Here is a 25,650-nt window from a genome sequence, read left to right as displayed (position 1 = left end):
CGTTCCCCCGCTTTCTTCAGGGCCCTCAAACTCTCCCTACACTTGAGTTCCAGGGCCCTGATCTCTGGATCCCCGGACAGGCGGGCGGCCAGCTTCGCTACCAGTACCTCCATATCGGAGCCAACCGCCAGCAGCTCAGCCGGCACAGCCCAGCCCCCGGGGGATTCTGCCCCTGCACTCACGTCACCTGAGCCCGTGAGGGCCATCTCCGCTCCCTCTGTTGGGGCTTTTGCTTCGCGGTTTTTCCGCGGGCTATCCCCTATCTCCACCAGCAGAGGGGTGACTGAAGGAGGAGTCCTCCTGTCCCCTCCCGGTGGAGACCTAGCCACCAGCCCTCCCTTCCTGAAAATGGTGATATCCGTCAACCTTTCACCCAGGGACAGGGTGTTTCGTCGCGTGGGCGTAAACGCCTTTTCGCCAGGCGTGTCACTGGCAGCGGCGCACGCCCTGGCCACCCTGCCCGCGGGGACCATCCACCTCCTGCCCCCCTTAGTAAGGGCAGGAATGGAGAACATCTCCCCCACTGCTCCAACAGGGGTGCGGCCACCCCCATTCTCGCCGGCCAACCTGGCTCGCTGTTTTGTGAATTGAAGTAGACATAATAAAGGTTTCACCAGCGCATTGTGCGCGGCGGGGCGGGCCGCAGGACGGGAACGGATGTACCCTGGAGGGGTCTGCCTAACGAAAGACAGGACCCTCTACCCCAGGTCCCCGGGGCCCGTCCTATATGCCTCCCCCCCCCCCCCCCCCGAATACCGCACAGGGGGGACCTGCCCGTAGCAGGTGCAGGCTCCGCCACCTGTACCTCACCGCGCACTACCCGGTCGGAATCCCGAAGGGGCTGGCTCCTGATCCCGGGCGGCGCTACCTCTTTGGCAGCGCAAGTGCACATCAGCCCCCCCCCCCCCACACACACACACACACACGTGGGCGACCGAAAGCAAAGCCAACCCACGGGGGAGCACTCCCAGAGGGCCACCACCCGGGAACGACCTCTCCTCGTCCCTGTAAATAAAACTGTATGTGTAGGTGTATGCAAAAGGTGTCAGTGTAGTGTGTTGTGTTAGTGTGGTGTGAAGTTTTGTGCAATGGTGCCTCTTAGTCAGGGTGGCGCGCCGGTCCCGCCTCGCGAAGGCTTGGTCGCACCCATTTACTACTCTTTCAAATCTGTGCCGATTTGACAACGAAAGCGTGATTAAAACAATCTGATTTTTTGGGGATCTGTTAATAAAGCATTCGCGCGTCCGAATCCGCGAACGGTGTTGACGTGGGGTTACTCGTTCACTCTGCAGATGGGCCTGAAGTTGAAAGCGAGTTTTTAAAAAATCGACATTTTCGAATTTTATTGCCATTCACGTGGGAAAAAGACATGAAAACTGTGTCGCACCGAAGCCCTGGACTGTTGGACATGTGAGCCACGCAACGAAACAACGTTCCAACCCTTACACTTGGGGGTGGACTTCCCCTACTTCTGCCCCTTTCTCTTCAGCTCTGGGGGCAGTTTTCAAAACAGGACCTTTTCGGTATTCATCCTTAACGTATCGAGAACAAACATGGTGCATTTCATCGCCCTCCGATCTGTGGAAGTGCTCCGTAACGAGGGGGGTTGAAAATTTGCGAGCTGTTTCACCCCCCCAAAGGGTGCCTATGGGGTGCACGGTATGGGTGATGGCATTTCCTGGATCAGGGGAGTCCAGAGAATGCATTGAGCTCAAAATTGAGACTGTCGTCAAAAAATTGTAGATTTTAGGGGGGGCGGGATGTTTTGAAGGGTGGGTTTGTCCAAGAGCGATTTCAAGGAGTGCATTTTGTAAGGGGCATCAAACAGAGTCGCCCCAAAGGTTTTTTTTTTTATTTTTTGACCACCTGCCGTCACCCCTGGACCCTTCTGAAGTGCCGTTTTTCTGCATTACCCCTTTAGGAGGGTGAATTAACCCTTTATCATCAACCCTCGTCAATGCAACTTTGCACACACCCAGAGGACACTTCAAAACTAAACCTCACGAAGTTTCCCGAAGATCGGTTGAAAACTCTCGGAGTTATGACGTTTTAAAATAATGGCCTGTTTTTTTTTTTACGGCTAGTGTATGTCGAGAGACTACGCTGAGTTTTTACTTTTGAAGGTTTTTATTGATAAAAGTACAGCACTTCGTTCCTCACTTTACAAAATTCACTTCGAGAGTCTTTTCTCCTCGCTTGGAGCTCGTGTTTTAAAGGGCCAAAAGGTGGGAGTTGATATGTGTACCTTGGAAAAAAGAGAAAGTTTTCTAAATTAGAAGGATATGTCTTGTTTCAAGAAGGGCTCAGTATTGGGATATCTGGAAGAAGGTCTGTTCAAGAATTAGGTCTATTGCTCGGAAAAAGGCCGTGATAGGAATCAAGGGATTGACAGGAAAAGGTGAATTCATGTGTACGGTGAACATTCCTGGGCGAGGAAGTCAGGTATACGCGACACCAGTAAAGGGTAACCGTAGGTTAGGTGTTTGGTTGTTTGAAGTCAAATGCAGCGACTCTGACGCGAAGTCAGATAGCTAGTAGAAATCGGTACCTCCCAGTGAAGGGTAACCGTAAGATAGGTGAAGTTAAGTAGTTCGGTTTGAATACACGTTTTCTGAATTGTACTGTTGAAGTATAACACGTGTCGCTAATAATGCCTCGCAACTATCAATTTAATTGAATAATAACTCGAGTGGTAAAGTTATTATTTTGTGGGATCGTTACACTAACTAGTATTGCTTATTCGAATACTAGAGGGTTTATAATAGATTCAACAGACCTTTCCAGTTTAAATAAAAAGAGTATATATTCAATAATAACTGTACTAGTTACAGAGGTGAAGTGTCGTGTTGTCACGGTGAGTGTGTGGTGGTTCTCGTGCCTGTGGAGGGAGAGCGAGAGAGGGGAGAAAAGGAAGGGAGCGTTTCGTCCTGGACCTGCTAGTGGATTCATCAGTAAGGCTTGCTAGCAGACCCGTGCCTTAGACGCCGGGATATTTGGAGTTCGGTCGGAAAGGGCTTATATACGAATGTTTCCCTCTAGTGGTGAGGAACGGAGGGTGCCACCACAAGTGTGTAAAGTTATTTACCGAAACATTGTGCGGTGTTGACGCATTGGCGATGCGGGGGTCGAGAGTGCTTCTATGGCCGTAATAAATTTTAAACCGTCTTCGCGGATCTATATGGTTAACGTTGATCGAAAGAGAACTAAACACTAAAGCGCAACTCTGCAGACGATCGACGTGACTCTAACAACCAACTCTTTCGTACTAATCCCCCGAGCAACGAAAATCGTGGGTTTATATACCGCTGAATGTTGGTGGGGATTCATCAATGATTTCCATATTTGGAAATTTGATGGTTTGGGTTTTCGTTGCTCCGAGGTGAGCAGCTACATCCGCTGGGAAAGAGTAGATAAGGAGCTTTCCCACGCAACGCGAGTTAGAAATGATTTTAAGAAGAGCAATTTATGATGCAGCTGCAGGATGCACTCCAGTGAGACCTGGCTCCAAATTCCGAAGGGTAGATAAAATAATAGACGTGAGCTTCGAAAAAAATGGGTGTATATACGTAATAGATGAGACCAACGAGCTCTGCTGAATGTTTCCGAGAGTCGACGACCGGATACTTGGCTCCTATTGGCTATGTCTTGCCGAAAATTTTCTTGCACTGAATCCTGGCATGATACAGTAGATTATCTATAATTTGTTGAAAGATCTCTACATAATTCGCTGGAAACCATCCCTACCACAATCCATTCCTCTTGCCTCTCTGACCCTTGCCATACTATGATGTTGAAAATTTGGTTCCACCTTTATACAACAAACGACACTGTAACAGCGAATCGTGGCAAAGAAGATAAAAATTGAACAACGACCTGGTGCGGCAGGAATCAAAGGGTCATATGCCGGCGAGACACACTAACGCAACAACAAAAGTTTTTTATTTTTTATTTTTTGGATATGAAAATTATACCGTCGTATTTGTGGCATTCTTCTTATTAAAATAACACCAAACATGATATAATTTAGTGCATATTTGTTTATTTTAAAAATGATTATGGTTTGTTTCCTTTGCCCCGAAAAATACGCACATATGCATTAAATTATGCCGTATTTGGTATCATTTTACTTAAAAAACGAACACAAATACAACAGTACAATTTTCACTTCCAAAAAGTCAAAAATAAAAACTTTTGTTTCAATTACTAAAATTTCCCACCTAGTCTGGTCGGTGGCCTCTTTTTCAAACACAATTTTGATTGGCCTACAAAACCTTGGGGATGACGATTTTTTGTTGTGCCAAATTATCTTCTTGCTATCATTTGTTTTCAATTGTAAAGGAACTAGGTAAATGGAATAGAGAGTTGAATCAGTAGGGCTGAAAATACTTTGTGGGGGTTGTTCAACATTTTTGTCTTCGCCATCTTCTTCGCAGTCTGATGGTAGTTGTCCATCTTCCACATATCGCTGTTTATAGTTGGAATGGCCGGAACTACCATCGCAGCCCCATTTGCAATACAATGTTAGCTCAGTAGAATTAAAACTGCTTTTCAGAACCTCTTCCAAATACATAATTAACCGTTGACTGGTATGGTCCAGGTGATCCTACAAGGTGACTTCTGCTGATGTTTCTGTAATGAGTATCGACTCATCGGCAGGATAACATTGCTTTTTTATTTTCAACACTAAGGGGTAGGATGGATAAATGGGGGCCGAATGATTTTTGGCATCAATTTGCATAGCTGTATATGAAAATTTGGTAAAACGTCCCTGAATAAAAAGAGCTAGTGCTTCTTCAGGAGAATAACGTTCGGGCAAAGAAATTGGAGTTTTGTAGGCTTTTTTTATGGCAGTAGCAATATCTGGAGAATTTTCTGTAACATCTTTCACCAATGCCGATCCATCCCGCTGTCCAGAAGCATACAAGCTGAGACGTGCAACATATGAAAGTTCTTTGTGAGAATAATTGTCCAACAAGTATTGAATCCGCTGTTTTTTTTTTTATTTTTCTCCCAGCTCTGAAAATGGTTTGCTGCTACAAGTTTTACTTCTTGTTGAGCCACAAGAAAATGTTTTTAAATTCTCCACAATATTCCCCTCCAGCCACTTGGAATATTTTTTCAAAAAATTATGTTGGCTCCATCGACTTTTCACTCACTTGGCCCGCAAATTAATTTAAAAAGTTTCTACTTTATTCATTATTGAGTCCTTGATGTCATCATCGCTGATTCTTTCCAACGTTAGTTGCTGGCTGATATATCGTTTTACCTCAGCTTTTTTTCGCACATAACAAATCTGACGTTTAGAGATGGACATTTTCTAGAAAAAATGCAATATACAGTCATCTCTCTTAATAGGTCCTCTCTTAATAGGTCCTCTCTCAATAGAGTCGCGAACCGAAAGTTACATTCAAACCTTATTGTCTATGTTCCCAAAGTATTGAATGTCCTTTAAATGGCTTTATAACATATGTGCGTAGAAAAAGTATTGAAATCAAAACATACATCTGCGTTATTCCACTACAAATTCCTTAACAGTTCTGTTTAGTGAGCAATGTTCATTAATCTGAATTGTCAAGAAGTACATCGAAAAGTTTAGAAGTACATTAAAATACCAAAAATGTGTAATGAAAATGGCAAAGATTATAATTACTATTATTTAATGGTGCTTTTTTAAGTAATATTGAAAATGCAAATATCTGGTGTGACGTACCTCGAGTGGGCAGCCGGGAAAGCCGCTAATCGACACGTTCGGTCGCACTATTCCCACGGACGAATTTATTTAGAAGAATTGGGCGCCAGTGCCAAGTGCACACGTCCGTTACTTTCGTCCTTCCGGCTGCTCTACGGAGAGCGAAATTCAGGGGAGGTCGAAAGGGGGAAATAAACTTTGATCCGCGTACGTTTGATCGGATTTCTTTATTCAATCGAAACCGACGCGGGGGAATTCCGCGGTACACACACCGTTGGGGAAAAGGGTGTGGCGACTACGTGCCGAAAAGGATACGCGGCGCGGAATTCCCGACATTCAAAGAATAGTGTCCGAAGGACAGAAAACGAATATCTAACCGGCGCGACTTAACTCTATAGGGGGGCCTCGCAAACAAATAGTCCGCCCTAGAATTAAATACAATCGGAAAGATGATGACGCCGGGAATTAACGGTTTCACGTTTCGAAGGAGAGGGCCCCTTCGAAACGCGGCGCGTTCTCAAACCGCGCAAGGTCACGTGGGAGATTCGCGAAACGGACGGAGGGAAGTCTAACGGAGTTCCCTCCGGTGGTGGTCCTGTCGCGGACGAAAAGGGGTGCTCCGGAGCACGCTCGCGGACACACACAATCCGCACTCTCGCACTCACGCACGCTACAAAGGGAAAACCCAACCAGTGGGCCCTACCTGGCTCGTCGGCCTCGAGATCCCAATATCCTTCCAAAGACCCTCGGCGGAGAAGACGTCCTCAGCAGGGTATGGCGGGGAGGCTCACCCAACACACTCGCGCGAAATCACAAAGAGACAAAAGGGAACTCGCGGTTCTAATGATCCGGGTGGCTCGCTTACTCGGTACACATCCGTCCCGGTTCGCGGATAACCGTTAATTGATTTTCGATCGATCCCGTCTCGATCGTCGCGCTCTTCTCGCCGCCGGCTCATGGCCCTCCCCACCCAGAGCTGTAGGGGCTCCTCACGGTGTGCCACCACCATGGCATCTTCCGGTTTCTCCTCGTGGTATCGTCGAGGGGCGATGGCAGCAGTATACATGTTTCCGAGGGTGGTCAGCCCTCTTGGTGGTGGCTACACCGGGGTCCTAGGGTGAAGGACACCGCGACCGGCGACTTGCCGCGCTCGCGCGAAGACGCGGCTCTATCGACGAGGGTGAGGGGGCGCGAAAAGGGGGGTCCCTGCTGACCGCGGTCCTGACATCTTTCCACTCTCGCGGACCACCTCCGGCCGGGGGTGTCCGGCGAGGAGGGAGCGAGGCCCTTTCGGGGGTCAAGGTGCTTTCGTGACGGGCAGGAAAAGTCTGCCCCGTCACACTGGTTCTAAATAATTGGTAATAGGAGTTTTACAAACTAGATCTCAATGATGTGCGACTCGACTGAGAGCAAATGCTAATTTTTAATTGTTAGAATCGCGTGACAAATGCCTGAAATTTAACAAGTGAAAAAAGCGACTATCTTTTGTTTCGGGGAATATTATACTGTTTCAAGTATAAAAGATTTTTAGACAAATCCGTATTTTAGAATACTGATTAATGACCAGTATTTAAATTTAATTTCTGCATAGTGGACCGGCCCTATTAAGAGAGGTGATTGTATAAGCACTATGGGTCAGGATGGGTGTAATTCCTTTTTGTGCGTACTCTGTAGCTGTTGCACTTTAAAGGTATGTCACTCGGAAGGTGATGCAAGTTGATGCAAAAAAATTACAGCATTTCAAAACTAAGTTTCTTGAAAATTTAGATTTTAACTTGTCTTATCTCTACCAAATTATTTAAGACCTCTTAAAATCTGTTAACTGGTATATATTACGTTGTGCTTACCTTTAATAATTATATGAAGATGAAAAAAAATCAAACAGACTTAGAGAGCTGACACTAAATGTGATCTGGAACGAGATAATTACCTAATGGCTGTAAAGAGTATGTTTGATCAAGTGTCAGTTGATACAATTTAATCCTGAATGCAGTTTTTATCTTGTCAAACATCCTTAATGACAGTGCTACGTCCATTCCTCGATCAGTTGATATGAAATTTTTACCGAATGTCCACCTAAGTAGGCCGTTTTTACCACTGTGCGTCCTAGCGGAAACCTGTGTGAACGCGATTTTGTACTGACCGACGCGTAGCAACACGTGATATTTGTGTCTTTTTCGAAGTATGAGAAAAGAAACAAATCCCGCGCGATGTTCGTTTTGGGAAGTCGCGTCCACTACATTGTAAACAGACGAGCGGTAGCATAAGCTGAAATCATCAAATTTTAAATCCGTGCAATGGCCATGACGAATAAAACACATATTTAATATACACTTATTAATGATACCACCTGTAAATCATTGACGTGCCAGCAAAATTTTCATACGTGCTATAGCTTCGCCATCCCTGGAATAGGGTCAAGACGATTACATCATTGACGAGGGAGCGGTAGCCTCTTTTTTTTAAATATTAGATTTGAGATTGTTGATTCACTATTGATAATATAGTAGAACGTTGGCAACAGCCTTATCGAGATAAACACTTTCATAAATGAGTAATAGATAACCAACGTTTTATGCGTTACTTGTTGAATTCCAAATTTTCAAAATAATTTATAACATGAAATATTACATAGTGGGAAAATAAAAATATATGAGTATTTCATCTTCGCTATTATTACAATTATATATTATCTGGAATGTTAATTGATGATATCAGTTTTGATTTTTATCGAAACCCTTCTTTGTTTTTGCTACTCCTTATAAATGCAAGAAGTTCTGAATTTTATTATTCTAATAAAAGTATACAATATTTGCCAAACATTAACACCGTTTACATTTTAAAAACTGTATCCGTGATGTGGAATCAATTTAATTATAAAGTTTACCACTGAAATGATTCACAAATAGTGAACGTAAACACACGTTTAAAACACGATTCAGATAAAATATCAATAACAGAAAGAAAAGAGTTGTGGCTGTGATTCACGTGAAGTCAAATATTATTGTACGTATACAAATAAAATGGAAAATCGCTTGTTTACATACACGACATATCTATAAAGTTGAAAAACTCACAATTACTGGAATTAAATATAATCAAGAAAAGCTATTAGAATTTTTAAATAAAATAAATGATCAAACTAATAATCATTTTTGAAGGAGTAAAATTAGAAACAAATCTTAAATTGTCCTAGATGTACCTCAGAAACAAATATTGCAAAAACGAAATGTTGGTATGCCAAAATAAATTAAATATTGCATTAATCCCTTGAGCTATAGTGGTAATTATACTTGCTGATCTTTTAGCTCCCACTTTTTAATTATTTTAACGAATATTTTAATGTAAGTATTATTGTTTTTCTTGGAGACATTTTAAAAATTGTATCCCATCATAAGATTATTATTATCTTTAAAATATTAATATTATCAAATTATTTTGGTTTATTATTCTTGGTATCTTATTCAATTTTATTTGTCTGCAGACTTTGTTTATTTTCATTAAAACTTAGCTACAACATTGATAAAATAATATACGTATTACACGCGCCTCGAGTGTTCTCGAGAATTATGGCATTTATCAGTATCGTTCGTTTGAGTACATGATAAGTATTTCTTTAAGAGAAACGTTTGTACAATATGTTCTCGAGAACCATATTTATAAAATAGCTTATGTATGTTTCTTTATATTATTTATAAGGATACTGAAAGTAGTGGGGCTTTATTTTAAAATATGTTGTTTATTTTAATTTGCTTTCAGTTTATTCGCTAAAATTTCGAAAAACTGTATTTTGTTAGACACGAATAATACATAAATTAAAATAAAATAACTATTCCAAGTGTTTTTGATATTCCTTTCTTCTTTAGTTTATTTTCATTATCAACAAATATTTCAAAAATGTATATCCAAACAAATTGTTAACAATTACATTAACTGATCCAATTAAAATAAAATTATACGTTCAATAATGGAACACATGGGTTTATCTAAATTTTGTGGACGACGAAACAAATGTAACAAATTCTCCTGTATCCAATTAATTAAATGCCCAAATTAATGTACCATTCGTCCAAGTATATTTTACAGTACACTTCCAGGGCCTTCACATATTATTATAATAATTCTACATTAGAAAATTCTGCTAGAAGTTTATTCTGCGACATAATTTAAACAACACTTGCCAATTTTTATGAAATACGATTCAGCTTCCTTTCTTCATAAAGATGCAATTTTTTTAGAAAATATTTAGGAATACAATACTTCTTTTTAAGTAACGAATAAAATTGTATTCACCCCTTATAAATAGAAATTGCCAATGTATTCAGAAAATAATAATTAATTTAGTGTGTCTTTTCGCACTATAATGTACGAATTCGCATTCTCGTTACGTCTTCCACCTCCAAATACAACTCTTAATAGCCACTTATTATCTCTTTTACTGCTGGGCCATCGCTCGCTTCGCAGTGTCGCTCTTGCTTCTTCCACTGTTTACTAAATGAACGGGGAAAACATTTCTCTAATTTATTGTTTTCATCTTTTTACTTCTCTTTCTTCTATTTTTTCCTTCTATATTAATTGATATAAATTTAATAAACGTAAACAAATATTTTACGAATATATCATGTAGATTATATAAATGTATTTATTTATTAGTTAAACCATTAACTTTGATCACCTTAATTGTCTTCTTTATTTTTAGATATACGACAAAACCTTACTTGAACATATTGCACAGTACCGAGAGGAGCGTAACATATCAATAATTATTTTCTTATGGTCGATGCGTTTTTCAAGACTACAAGGCCTCTTATATTCTTTTCATTTAAATCGAAATTGTTTTTTCTAATTAAAATACGCGCTCCTATATATTAGGTTGGGGAAAAAGTAATCTATTATTTTTACCTTTATTTCAAGACTTTATTTAGCATGGTTTGGATTGTCCGATTTGGGTCTCGTATGCGCCGTTTTGTTCGATAATTTATTGTCATTTTAAAGGTAACCTTATAATGCCTTTCATAGAAGCCCTAGTCCCTATTGACGAAAAACTCGATTAAGCGATTTTCCCAATCTTCTCTTGATGCCGATTTCTTATCACTAAGGAAGTTTTGTTAGGATGAAAAAAGATGATAATCGCTTGGTGCCCGGTTCGGACTATAAGGTGGCTGCATTAGGGGGCCGCAGGAGCCAGAGCCAAATTCCGAGTTGACTTTAGCGACAATTGCGGAAAAAGTAAGAAACTCCGGGACAAGGACAGAGAGGGCGATACAACAATTGCAAGAGAGACGAGGACAGGGCAATTAGGCTACCATGAATTTTTTTTCAGGATATTAAAGCAAAGAAGCAATATTTTCTAATAATTCTGGTTTTAATATATTCGTTACACTTTGGCGGATGCGACTCCAAGGCCTGATTTTCCAATTTGGGCCTTAAAACTTTATAAACAATAAAATGAAGATAGCAAACGTTCTTTTAGTTACACCGAGTATGCCGGTGGAGTGCCTGCGGTAGCGTACGAGAGCGGCCATCTAGCGCATAGCCTTCGGTACCACGGCCGCTCCACCGGCATACGCACGCTCTGATTGGTCAGAGTTTTCTGGTAATATCTCCTTAACGAAGCCTCGGACAACATTTTTGCTAAGGTAAAAGTTGTTTAAAAGTTGTTCACCTCTCGAACCACTCCTTTCAGGGTGTTACAACATTTTTGGGACACCCTGTATAGTCTACCCATAAAAACTTCAAAAAAGTAAAAAAATTACACCAAGTACATGAAAAAGTGAAGGACTTAAAGAGTAATTATAGAAAAATAGAAGATCCCCCTAAAAAAATCAAGAAAGTAGAAAAAGATGTGAAATCGAAATAAGCAGCCAGTACATGAAGGTTCTTTCCAGTAAAGTGCAAGGTGACACTGTGTAACATAATATCAAATTTGGTCCTTTCCAACTATGCGCAGCTAAAATGCTGTGTTCAACAGTGCAGACGTTCAGACCCTAATGACAACTCATGTAAAGTGACTGCTCCGCACTTTGGCGATGAAATGAAGAAGTGTATCAACCACAAACTGAGACTGTTTAGACTTTAGACACTTGCCTAGATGTCTGTGCCCTGGAAGTCAAATGCTTGGCGTGGCCAGGCAAAGCATTCTCAGATCATCAATACCCATACTTTCTCTCTCGCAACTTTCACATAATTTGTCAATTTAAAACTTTGACAATATGAGTACATTTGCATTTTATTGTGTTTTAAAATATTTCTAAGGACACTCATTGACGCAGATACCTCTTGTCTCACAGGCATTCAGATAATTTGTCAGTTTAAAACGCTGACAATATGAGTACATTTTCATTATTTTACATTTTAAAATAATGCTTATTCAACAAAACCTTGACCTTGCCTGGCCACGCCAAGCATTTGACTTCCAGGCCACGGACATCTAAGCGAACTTTTCATTGTGTTATACAGTATCGCCTTTGCACTTTGCTGGAAAACACCTTCATGTACTGGCAGCTCATTTCAATTTCACTCCTTTTTTTTCTTTCTTGAATTTTTTTAGGGGGATCTTCTATTATTCTATGATTACTCTTTAAGTCCTCCACTTTTTCATGTACTTGGCGTAATTTTTTTACTTTTTTGAAGTTTATTGAATATCATTTATTATAAATGAAATAGAAATTATTTCATACTTTTTAGTGCAATTTTAGTATTTTTTCGAAGTAGGTTATATTTTTTTTCCAAAAATTATTTTATTGTAGTTTCTTATCGTTACAAATTATCATCTTTCCTTACTTGACTATTTTATCTCTACTCATTTATTGTTTACATAGTTTACCTTATATCTATTATCTAATCATAATAATAAACTTTTTAATATTAATTCTGTTTTTGTATAGAGTTTATTAATCACTTTCACTTTTCTTATTAACTTCTACATGTAATCTTAATCCTAATCGTTGTTTGCTATTTGTTACTTATTAAGAATAAACTATACAACATAAACCTCAGGTTTAAATCAGCTGAAAGGAGGAAAAAGGATCTCACAATGGGTGGGTGAACTTTTTTGTTTTACACTCCCTTCCTTTTCACTTTTTCTTTTCTTTCTTTTTTTCGGTATACTTAGACTTAACTTAGACTTATAATTAGCTTAAGTTAAACTCCGACTCTTAGTTTCGAAGACGTTCATAATCTGTTTTTCTATCTACACTAAAGGTAATCCTCAACTGTCTTGATTTATATTTTTATCTTAATATGTATATTCCTTATTTCATTTTCCATTTTAATATACAGGGTGTTTCAAAAATGTTGTAACACCTTGAAAGGCGTGGTTCGGGAGGTGATTTGAAACAACTTTTTCCTTAACAAAAATGTTGTCTAAGGCTTCGTTGAGGAGATATAAATGAAAAACACTGACCAATCAGAGCGCGCGTATAGCGTTGGACCGCCGCGATAGCGAAGGCTAAGCGCTAAGCGGCCGCTCTCGTACGCTACCGCGGGCGGTCCCTCGGCGTACTCGCACTCTGATTGGTCGGGGGTTTCTGTTAATATCTCCTTAACGAAGCCTCGGACAACATTTTCGCTAAGGAAAAAGTTGTTTCAAATCACCTCCCGAACCACCCCTTTTAAGGTGTTACAACATTTTTGGGACTCTCTGTAATAGTATCATTTTAAATTAATGTTGATCAATTATAATAACCAGTCCAACACCCACTAAGAAGAGAAGCTTGCGAACTAATACACTTTGATTTTCATGAAACTTTGCATAAACATTTATTTGGTTATAATATTTTATTTGGTTACAACAACGTAAGTTTACGTTAAACAGAAGTCTCGCAAGCAAGCAAGCACCGCCCTAGATCTACGCAGGACTAAACTGGTCAAATGTAAACCGGGTCCACGCTACCGCCTACCGGTGCACAACGAAAGCGCGAAATTCAAACGCAACTCTACAATATTTATTAGATCTATCTAAGATGACAGGTATAATTCGTTCGTGTCCGTTTTTCACTTTCAGGAACAAACTACCCCTTCTTTCCGACCCGCCCCGTTTACTTATGCGCTTTTAACTCGAAAATGGTAAGCAACATCGAAAAAATGTTAAAATAAATATTGCACCGTTCTTAGAGGCATATAAACTAGAGATCACGGTTTTGAACAGGTATTAAAATACACGGGTACACGGAACACGTGTAGCGTGTATTAAAGAATTAAGAACACGGGTACCCGAGTATCGAAACACGCTGGCGAGCGGATATCTTAACCCTTTAACCTATAAGTACGTGCGAGACTTGTAGTCTTGTATTTGGGCCATTGTAAATACTACGGGCTTGCCCCGTAGTACATCGGTCGCGCCAATCGTAAACATTACGGGCATGGCCCGTAGTACAACGGTCACGATTTGTAATGTGATCACAATCAGTTACATATTATTCTTGGTCGCTAATTTTTTATTACTGATTTTTATATAAATTCTAATTATGTTTTTGATTTATGTTATATTTTATTCATAGATAATAAACCTTTTGTAGTATTATATCTACCACAATCATTATTATACATCAGGTTGTAATTACTTATCAAATATTTCAAAAAATTAAACCAATTGTATATTATACATACAGTAGTGCGCGATTGGTACAACTTAAGTCCGGTATGCCGTACCGTGGAATAGCTCGAAGGCTGAGCGATCTTGTTTACGTTTTGGCCCCAGGTTGTTGGAACGTAAATTGTAGGTTAAGGGGTTAATACACGGGTACAGTATCCCATTATTTTTATATACAAACTTTTATGTAAAAAACGCTATTATTCTAAAATAATGATCCTTATTAATTTTGAAAGAATTAATAAGTAATAAAACAAATAAATAAAAAAAAATATAAACATAAGAATAAATATCACAGAATAAATTTTTTAGTGTAATTTGTAAAACTTCATTTATTAGTTAAAATAAATGTTCAAGTCACGGATAACAATAGACAATACATTGTTTCATAATAAAATTTAATCAATTAAATCACTGTTTTGATATAAGAAAACTAAAGTGTCGACATTTTTTGGTGACAAACGAGTTCTTTTTGTATTAATAATATTTCCAGCTGTTGAGAAACATTGCTCCGAAGTATCTGATGTTGCCGGTACTGCCAAATACTTAATTGCGAGTTCCGCAATAGTGGAATATTTGGTTGCCCTAGTCTTCCACCACTCAAAAGGACACAAATCAAATCGTAATTGCGGTTCGACTAAATACATTTGAAACTCTAAATTTAAATCGGAACTTTCATCGATTTCGTCGTTATACAAAAATTGTAGAGCTGTTTTTTCGGCCGATTGTTGGTGGTTTCTGCTTAATGGTTCTTGAGGTACAGCTTTAAGTAATGCTTTCACTTCAATACGAATTTTGTCCCGTACATGAAGAGGTTCATGTTCGAGATCTTTATATCTGGGGTCGAAGAAACAACAAATATGATGTAAATTTACAGATATAGTATCGTTCATATTAAATTCTAGTTTAAAACGTCGTGAAATTTCAGAAATTATGGTTTGTTTGAACATATAAATAATTTGATCATCATTGTCATGTATCTTCAGATGCTTTTCTAATAATTTATTTAATAATGGTCTCACCATTGACAATGGTGAATATCTTTGTCCACAAAACAAGGTGGTTGTAATTTGTAGTGGTTTCAAAATTTGTGTTAAAGATTCTATTTTTCCCCTTTTGGGATTCTGTTAATTCTAAATTTCGAGCTGTTTTTGTACTTGTTACTGCCTACTTGCGATAACGTTTGTTATACAACATCTATTTAGATACAATCGTTCAAGCATGAGAAACGTGGAATTCCATCCAGTGGAATAACATTGTAATTTCGTCCTTTTTGTCATCCCAAGCTGTTGTTGTTTCAATTCCAAAGCCTTCTTTGCTATGTTTGAATGTTTGAAATGTCCTACCACCTTACTGCACTGACGAATTAAATGTTCAAAACTCTCTTCTGTTAGTGCTTTATTAATTGATAGCTGGAGACTAAGAGCTGCACATGTCACATTTTGAATTCTTAGGCTTAGTGAGGAGATCGCATTTACCATATTACGAGCATTATCGGTTACTATAGCGAGTACTTTGTTGTCTATTTCCCAATCGGTCAGTGTAGTTTCTAATTCATCGGCTAGATTTTCGGCAGTGTGACGTTCCTCCATTTCATGAGTGGTCAAAGAGTATAATTGTGTAGACCATTGAGTGTCCAGAAAATGTATGGTTACCGTAATGTATGTGTCCTGTGTCAAGGAAGACCAGCAGTCTGTAGTGCATGTAATACTTTTAGCAGCTATCAGTTTTTCTTTAATTTTTCCTTTAACAGTGGTTTTTAAAACATTTATTCTTTTTTTAATTGCTTCTTTTTGATAAATTTTACATTTCGGTTCAATAATGGGCATGAACTTTTTAAAACCCTTGCTCGAACAAAAGGAAAATGGTAATTGGTTCATAACTATTAATTTAGCAAGTGCTTCGTTTATTTCTTCGTTTCTAGTACGGTCGCATAAACGACTACTCGCAGCTGCAGTATCAGAATAACGAAATTGTGATTGACGTCTACGTTTTTTTGAACGTACAGTTTCGAGATGTATATTTTCATTTTCTTCCGTTTATGAATTTTCGTTACTTTCATCTACATTTACACTCTCGTTACTTTCTACGCTATGAGATGTACTACAAGTACTAGGTGTCGATTGAAATGAATTTTCTACTCGATAATTAGGGGGTTTTAGATTATGAATTATTTGTAAATGTCTATTTAGGGAACCTGCTGATCCACCAACCCAAGAAAATTCGATATTATCTATTCGATATTACATATGGCTTTGTCACTAACACGCGTTGCGTATTTCCACGCCCAACTTTCACGTTTATACATTTGGAAATGAAAATCAAACCAGCTTGATTTAATGGCAGCTTGAACATTAACAAACCAACTAATTAGAAAATAAAAGAATGGCCTGTTACCATCGGTAACGCGTAAACAGGACAAGCAACACGAAGTTGAATTACTTAAAGCTGTACTTGAAGCTGTAGATAATAACGAATTTTCTTGCGCTTGTAAATCAACAGGTTCCCTAAATAGACATCTACAAATAATTCATAATCTATAATCCCCTAATTATTGTACCTAAATAGATGTTGTATAACAAACGTTATCGCAGATAGAACAGTAACAAGTACAAAAACAGCCCGAAATTTAGAATTAACAGAATTCCAATGGGGAAAAATAGAATCTTTAATACGAATTTTGAAACCACTACAAATTACAACCACCTTGTTTCATGGACAAAGACATTCACCATTGTCAATGGTGAGACCATTATTAAATAAATTAACCTCTTCATGTACGGGACAAAATTCGTATTGAAGTGAAAGCATTACTTAAAGCTGTACCTCAAGAACCATTAAGCAGAAACCACCAACAATCGGCCGAAAAAACAGCTCTACAATTTTTGTATAACGACGAAATCGATGAAAGTTCCGATTTAAATTTAGAGTTTCAAATGTATTTAGTCGAACCGCAATTACGATTTGATTTGTGTCCTTTTGAGTGGTGGAAGACTAGGGCAACCAAATATTCCACTATTGCGGAACTCGCAATTAAGTATTTGGCAGTACCGGCAACATCAGATACTTCGGAGCAATGTTTCTCAACAGCTGGAAATATTATTAATACAAAAAGAACTCGTTTGTCACCAAAAAATGTCGACACTTTAGTTTTCTTATATCAAAACAGTGATTTAATTGATTAAATTTTATTATGAAACAATGTATTGTCTATTGTTATCCGTGACTTGAACATTTATTTTAACTAATAAATAAAGTTTTACAAATTACACTAAAAAATTTATTCTGTGATATTTATTCTTATGTTTATATTTTTTTTTATTTATTTGTTTTATTACTTATTAATTCTTTCAAAATTAATAAGGATCATTATTTTAGAATAATAGCGTTTTTTACATAAAAGTTTGTATATAAAAATAATGGGATACTGTACCCGTGTATTTCGATGCACGTGTACGTACCTGGATATGCGTGTATTTCGATACCCGGGTACCCGTGTATTAAAAATACACGGATTAAAACACGAATCCATTAATTACCCGTGTACCCGAGTATTTCGATACACGTGAAGTTGGGATCTCTAGTATAAACCAATGCCAAATAATTTTCAAAAAATCATCCTTTTTTCCAATAATTACTCCTTTCCTCGACATTTTTAAAAATTTTGATTTATTTCTAGATTAATAAAAGCGTTTTTTTATTCTGACTCCAACGGTGTGTATTAGTTTATAATTATCGTAATGACAAATGATGTAATATTTTGTAAAATTGTCGCGCTAGTAGTCGATTTTCGAACGAAGAATGTTACGTTTGTAATGAAATTCGTTAGTTTCAATACTTTGCACATAGTATATGAATATACTATACGTATTTACATACACACACACATACGCACATGCGCAAACATACATGATTATATTGATAATTGCGATTTTTTATTTTGAATGCATATTTATTGTCTCTATTTTCGTTATTAATAAAAGTATTTTAAACAAAACTTGTACATCTCGATAAGATATAAAATTGTTGTTAAATCGAAAGAAGAATATTTTCCGAGGATCGCTTTACTCAAACCATTATTATTCTTTTTGAAGTAATAAAATGATATGGCTTTATACAAACACATATTTTATTGAATAAGAATAAACTAATATTTAGTAAACTTATACAGTATTAATATATAAACACTTTGAAATAGAAAAACGCATTCTGCGTCATGCATACATTTGAATCGAAAGAGTGACAAAAGGACTGTTGGGGAAGTCCCGATCTTTATAGAAAATACGTAACACCACACATCGCCGGAAGATGTGAACATCTTTCACTTTTCATTAGGAATTTTTTTCTCATAAATGATATAAGTTTCTCCTATATGTTATTTAACAAAATACGCTTCATTTTTTCTAAGAATGTGGAAAATAATTTTGATGGGAAATTTTGACCAAAATATACGGAAAACACCGTTGCGAAATCTTAAAAAAAACTTTCTTTCATTGTTAAAAATTGGATTTTCTTAAGAAAAAAGCTTTCTGTATGTTTTTTTATAGGGTTCCATGGAATCTACGACGAAATGAAGTTTCAATGTAAAATGCTCATTATTAAGAGAGCTACAAATTTGTTAAGATTTGGCAACTTTTTACATATGTTTACAAATTAATTTTTTTTAATTTCCTACTACGGTTTTATAGAATTTTTGAAACCATTAAATTTTGTGTTTCACATTTTTTTCGATATATCTCATCATTTTCGAGTTATACAGTGCTGGACAAAATGATAGGACATTTGATAAATTTGTATATTTCATGTAACATAATAGGATATATGGTTGTATTACTCACCCCATATATTAGATAGGTCCTTCAAAGTATCCACATAGAATTGTAAGTTTGTCTCTTGTACAGGAAAGAAATTAAAGAAAATAAAATAAACATGTATTGATTTGAGTTGGACAAAATGATAGGACTTCATTAAAAAATATAATTGTTTGAACAGAAATATTTTAATCAATTCCAAATTAATATTTAGTAAAACCACCTTTACGCTGTATAACATCTACTAAGCGATTAGGAATTGATTTAAACAATTTTTTAATATGTTTTTGTCTTAAAAGACTCCAATTTGTAACAATAACAATAACAACAATTTGTTTTAACTCCATTACATCTTTGTATTGTTTTCTATTTGCATAAACGTTTCTAGAAAGTTCTGCCATATATTTTCAATAATATTCAGGTCGGGTGACCGGGCCGGCCACTCGAGACATGTCACATTTTTAGAACTAAAATAAGTTTTAACAGATCTTGCGGTATGTATTGCAGCGTTATCCTGTTAAAAAATAAACTTATTGGCTGCAATATGAGTTGCGTGCTTATTTAATTGATAGTCTATTAATTCAATGTATTTTTTGCTATTTACACGTCCTGGTAAAAAATTTATATCAGTTTTTCCCCGATATCCAATACCGATCCACACCATGACACTTCCGCCACCCATTTGTCGACGGCTTTAATACTGTTCTTCTTTCCTTAAATCGTGGAAATAATAATTCCAGCCATTAGGTCCGTCCAAATTAAATTTCTTTTCATCAGTAAATATCACACGTCTTCACTTCTTTTTCCACCATATATGTTCGCGAGCAAACTGTAATCGAGCTTTCTTATGTTGTTCACTTAGAGGAGGTTTTCTTTTCAGTTTTCTTCGCTTAATTTGTTTACTGCTTTAGAAAATACGTCGCACAGTTCTTACGTTAGCTGAAACACCTGCTTCTTCAGCGATTTTCCTTGTAGTTCCCTTGAAATTAGAAGCTACGCGTAATATTGCCCGTCTGTCGTGTTCTGTTGTAGCACGAGGTCTGCCGATACTTTTCCTTTTTCCATACATTTTCGGATTTTTTAAGAAGTTATACACAACGTTACGGCTTCTATCTAATAATTTCGCAATTTTTGTGATTGTTTGATTTTGTGACCGCAATAACAAAATTCGGTCGATTTCACTTTTGTCTAATTGTTTTCCTCGACCCATTTTAATTTTAATGTCACAAATGTTATAGATAAATGAAAGATTTACTCGTCTTCTTCTAGTCATTGCTGATACATTACTGCCAGAGGACATATTAACTAAAAATACTACATGCGTCCTATCATTTTGACCGAACAAAGTCCGCCCATGTTTACACTTCTTCCTCTACTTTCTTTCGTATACTAGATATAAACATGCAATTCTATGTGGATACTTTGAAGGACATATCTAATATATAGGGTGAGTAATCCGATATCCTATTGTTATATAAAATATACAAATTCATCAAACGTATAATCAGATATCCTATTGTTATATAAAATATACAAATTCATCAAACGTCCTATCATTTTGTCCGGCACTGTAAGTGCACAAGTAAAAGGAGCAGTTCGGACGAAAGGGGTGCTTTCTCCCTTACAACGCAAATCCGGCAAAAACTGAAAACGACGTAGTTCCTATAATGGTCCCACAAACAATTCTACAAAGATTCATCACAATCAGAGTAAACGAATTCGCGAGTTTCCCCAGAAAATATTCTTTCCTCGAAAAATATATTTAACAACAATTTCATATCTTATCGAGATGTACAAGTTTTGTTTAAAATACTCTTATTAATAACGAAAATAGAGAAAAATACAATAAGTGTTCAAAGTAAAAAATCGTAATTATCAATATAGTCATGTATGCTTGCGCTTGTGCGTGTGTGTATATGTAATGCAACGTGATTTCCCGACACGGTCCGCGATCCGCGTCGGAAAGTGTGCAAAATGAGAGCTTTCCGACTCCTCACGCCTTTACGGGAAAACCCGAGCGCCAGGTATCAGGAGATATCGGCGTGAGAAGCCGAACTTCGCGAAAATTACCACGGCTAGCGATCCGGATCGCGGAGAAGGGAGTGGATCGTCGCCGAGGAAAGGAAGTCTGAGAAAGCCGTCTTCACGGCAAGACGGGGCGGATTAACACAGCACTCGTTTAAAATAATATAGAATGTATTGTACGCGAAAGATGTTACAAAATTCGGTGTACACTGCCGAGCTGTCGTAGCGTCAAAGGTCACCGGGACGACCGGTAACCGACACGAGAACTACGTTTCGATAACACGTGCTGATTTCGTTCACGTTAGCCCAAATTCCGTCGCGATTCGCACAAAAGGGACTTTAGAAACGATATTCGGACAGTCTTGACGCGGTCGCGGTGGGCTCGACCTCTTCGACTAGAACGTTAACCGGCAGCGATCTAAACACGTGCGCGTTACAATGGATTCGCGACTAGATGTTCGTTATTCCGTCTAGATAACCTACGAAAACGCGATTGAAACTGATTACGTTATTTCGCCCGACGGGGTGCTCGGCAGCCACCAGAAAACCCGACCAATTTACGATATCCTATCCACGAGCGTGAGGTAAAGGAGGAAGCGCTTACCGTACCGTTCCGCACGTCCGTCGCTGACGAAATAGGACGAGATACGCGAGCTCGTCGCACGCGTTGGATCACCCGCTTTCCCCCAGCCTCACCTCAATGGTCGGCGGCACGCGGCACTCTATGGCGGCCAAATTCAAATCGCGTTATCGGCGCGCTCGTCATCGGCAGTCGTCCAGTCTCGTCCCTCGGCGACTTTGGTGGCGTGTCGGTGCTGGCATCCCTCGAAGACTCTGGAGCGGGCCGGGTCTCGGTGCACTCGAGAACCCGGCTGACTTCGCTATCCTAAACGGCCTCCTGCCCCCTGAAGGTTGTAGCGGAGTCCAGGGGCTGTTACCAAGATCCTCCAGCCCCTGTCCATTTGAGCTTCATCTGGCCAGTCCGTGCAGTCGGTGCCGGGTTGAACGGGATCGCTAGCCTCTAAACCGCATCGCTGGATGTTGTCGTCGTTAGCCCAACGCTATTGCCATTTAAATACGCAAATTAGTCCTAACCCTGGGTTACCCTGGTGGCGCGGCAATCTGCCACGTCACAGTAAATACGTATAGTATATTCATATATTATATGTAAATATCTACCAGAGTATTGATACTAACGAATTTCATCACAAACGTTACATTTTCCGTTGCAAAATCAACTATTAGAACGACAATTTTACAATATTACATCATTTGTCATTATGATAATTATAAACTAATACACACAGTTGGAGTCAGAATAAAAAACGCTTTTATTAATCTAGAAATAAATCAATTTTTTAGCAGATCTCCATGTTTCAAGGTCATTGGAGTAATTTTAGCCTATTTTTAACAAATTGTTTACGCGCGCGTGCGCGTGTATGTGTATGTGCGTATGTATGTATGTATATACAGAAATTTTTCGTTAACGTTTTCTTAAAAACTAATAGCGAGATCAAAATGATCGATGATGCAATCGATATGTATCAATCTCCAGTCTAGTAGTTTTTTAGTTTTTTTAAGAAAACTTAACTCAATAACGCAATCTAAATGGGAGAATATAAATTTATGAGTGAATAACTAAACGGAAATAAATAATATATATACATATATTACTATTATTACATTTGTATGCATATGTATAACACATATACATATACATAAAGGGTGCTCCAAAAGTATGAAACAGTCAAATATTTCCAAAATGGAACATTTGTGAGAAAAATGGTTTAGAGAAATGTTTTAGGGTTTCAAAAATTCTATTGAACGATCGTGTCCATTTGACCTTCAAAGGACCGATCAAAGTCACGTCAAGGTCAATGTGATTTTTTTAATGGAATACCTCATTTTTTATCATGCACTGTGAAAGCTGGCTATGAGACATTTTCAAAACACTAATTTCAAATATTTCTTTTATTTGCGCTGTAATCGGAAATCGGGAAGTTTCTTGTGTGACCCGTTAAGGGTCGCACACAAAATAAACATGAATAACTATTTGAATTAAGCGAGTAAGAACAACCCTACTCGCGAGCTCGCGAAGCGAACGAGCAACTACGACATCTAGTTTGAAAATTCTTTGGCACTGGTTTATAAGCCTCTAAAAACAGTGCAATATTTATTCGAACATTTTTTCGACGTCGCTTACCATTTTCGAGTTATAAGCGCATAAGTAAACGGGGCGGGTCGGAAAGAAGGGGTAGTTTGTTCCTCAAAGTGAAAAACGGACACGAACGAATTATACCTGTCTTCTTAGATAGGTCTAATAAATATTTACGCAAAGTTTTATTAAAAGCAGAGTGTATCAATTCGTAAGCTTTCCCTTATAAGGTCTACCTTCACCGCTCGAAGTATATTGAAACTAATACTTACTAATTTTTCGTGCGGGTCCCTACGTTAGCCATTCATAGGTTCGTCCGCATATCACTCGCTTGAGGTTCCGTATGTTAGCCATACGTAGGTTCGTCTCTGCGTCTGTATCCTCAAGGCACCTAATGTTACCTAACAACTCTGGCCAAGCTACTAACAAAAAACTATATTCTACTATAAAGCCCCGGCTACGCAGCCGCCCCCTCCGGCTCGTAATAGGTGATAATTATGATTATAAACCCAATTCTCGCTTACATTCTTGTTGAAAATGAATGTCACTTTTGCACATTTTTTTACATTACTAACGAAGAAATTATAGTAAAAACTGCAAAGAAATTTAAAATGCAGTATCCAAATGAATTGAAGATGATAACGTCGTTGCGGACACCATTCTCTCTAGACGTCCTTAATTTCGTTAATTTTCCAAATTTAGCAATATCCTTTGGCAGATATATTTTTAAAGATCTACTGTTTGAGAAAATGCAAAAGAAATTGATATTTTGAACGTTCTAGACTCGAGTCCCCCCCCCCCCCCCAAATAATGATTTTGTAAAGCTTGCTTGTAAGTGTGATTGTGGCTTGACGGTAGCGTAATGTCTTTGCTTGTAAGTTATAATATCAAAGGCATTACTTTATTATTCGACCATTATTTAACCCACGCATTTATAATTTATACAATATAATAATTACAGAAGGACACTGCGAGTTTGCGAGCCTTTAAGCTAACAGCAGAAATGAAACTGTGTATATATACAGTAAGAGTAATATATAAAATGTATTAGGGAACAATTAGAAAATGAAGGCCTTGGAGATAAGTAGCAGTAATTTATAAATACAGTTAACGAATCAGCCGTTGTTCCCGTTCCTCCCTGGGTTCCCGGCCGATACTGGCGGAGGAAGAAAAAGACACCTCGAATAATACGCTCCTGGAACCGGAAGAATCTTCCGCCCAGGAGCAACTGGACCTCCAGGAGGATGATCCTTACGAGTACGATGAAGACATCCGACCCTCGAACGAAGATTCACCGGAAAACGTGGGTTTTCTGGAAACAAATTGTCCCAGCTCCTCAAGGATACCTCCGCCCTGCTGGGGATGCAGTGACTATAGACGGTTACACACGCCGATTTTCCTGCTGGCTACTTCCCCCACGGAGCCACCTTGCACGTGTCTCTCCTGTCAGTAATTATCTAATTGTCAGGACCAACTGGAAATGTTTAAGCTTCTTTACGTTTCGATTTTATTTATCGTACTACAAAAGCTAGCAACCTATTCGAAAAAGAATTTTACGTCGATTGGTTTTTTGATATTTCCTTCCTTATTTAGTAATAATAGATTGTGTTTACCTGCACGCATTCCTTATGTACAGGTAAAAATTGCACATTTTGCAATAATTTTAAGACGAAATTTTTTTTCATAATTTTCTATGGTTTTTGTTTTAGCAATAAAAATGTATAGTTGCTAGACAAGATACAATTTTAGTAATTAAAAATGAATCATTTTCAAACCATTTTAGATTAGCTGAAATTTTAATATGATATAGTGGAGTAATCAAAGAATATAATATAAATTTAGCAGACAAAAAATTCGGTAATTTAATTAGGAGCCAGACCAATTCATGTTCCGGAGAGAATAGGCGAGTTACCTATCTTCGATCAGGAAGAAAATATCAAAAAACTAGTCAACCTAACGTTCACTTTTTCGCAACGTTACTAGCTTTTATACTATTGCTTCAGCTTCTTTCACGTTTTCGTGTTGTTAACGTATAGTCGTGCGACACACCAGTCGAATTTATTAGATCCGCCGAGTTAGACCACAATTAGACGAGCATTTATTGCGCATTGGGTTTTCCCGTGCTAATGCATAACATATTTAGCAATCGATTATCATCTTCGTATGCGTAGCGTCTCGAGAAAGAAATTAATGTTTCAGCTTCGATATTATCCTAATTGAATTGTTTGGTTTTGGTGTAATGTTATGTTTTGATAGTAGCCGGGTCGTTTAAAGGGGAATGATTATATACAGGGTGTCCTAAAAATGTTGGAAGTTCTTGAAAGGTGTGGTTCGAGGGGTGATTTGAAACAACTTTTTCCTTAGCGAAAATGTTGTC

The 25,650-nt window shown here is 38.1% G+C and overlaps 1 protein-coding gene and 1 long non-coding RNA gene across 11 annotated transcripts in view; both read left to right on the top strand.

Moving 5' to 3' along the window:
* Positions 1-25,650, top strand: part of LOC128888291 (trafficking kinesin-binding protein milt) — an 80,029-nt gene that overhangs the window by 38,819 nt on the left and 15,560 nt on the right. Inside the window, exon 1 of one of the 10 annotated variants that reach the window (XM_054145002.1) lies at positions 24,386-24,718. The exons of the other annotated variants lie outside the window; for them this stretch is intronic. The gene's annotated coding sequence lies outside the window, so the exon portion shown is untranslated. Of the gene's footprint in view, positions 1-24,385; positions 24,719-25,650 lie in introns of those variants that run through there. 10 annotated transcript variants of the gene reach the window in all.
* LOC128888313 (uncharacterized) lies at positions 12,684-24,518 on the top strand. The gene is made up of 3 exons (XR_008460229.1): positions 12,684-12,729; positions 24,235-24,297; positions 24,381-24,518. It is a non-coding gene; the product is annotated as an uncharacterized LOC128888313 (long non-coding RNA).

The sequence above is a fragment of the Hylaeus anthracinus genome, unplaced genomic scaffold (assembly GCF_026225885.1).
Source record: "Hylaeus anthracinus isolate JK02 unplaced genomic scaffold, UHH_iyHylAnth1.0_haploid 11991, whole genome shotgun sequence".
NCBI classification, from domain to species: Eukaryota; Metazoa; Arthropoda; class Insecta; order Hymenoptera; family Colletidae; genus Hylaeus; species Hylaeus anthracinus.
Note: the sequence above shows the minus strand (reverse complement) of the source record. Positions and strands in the feature narration are given on the sequence as shown.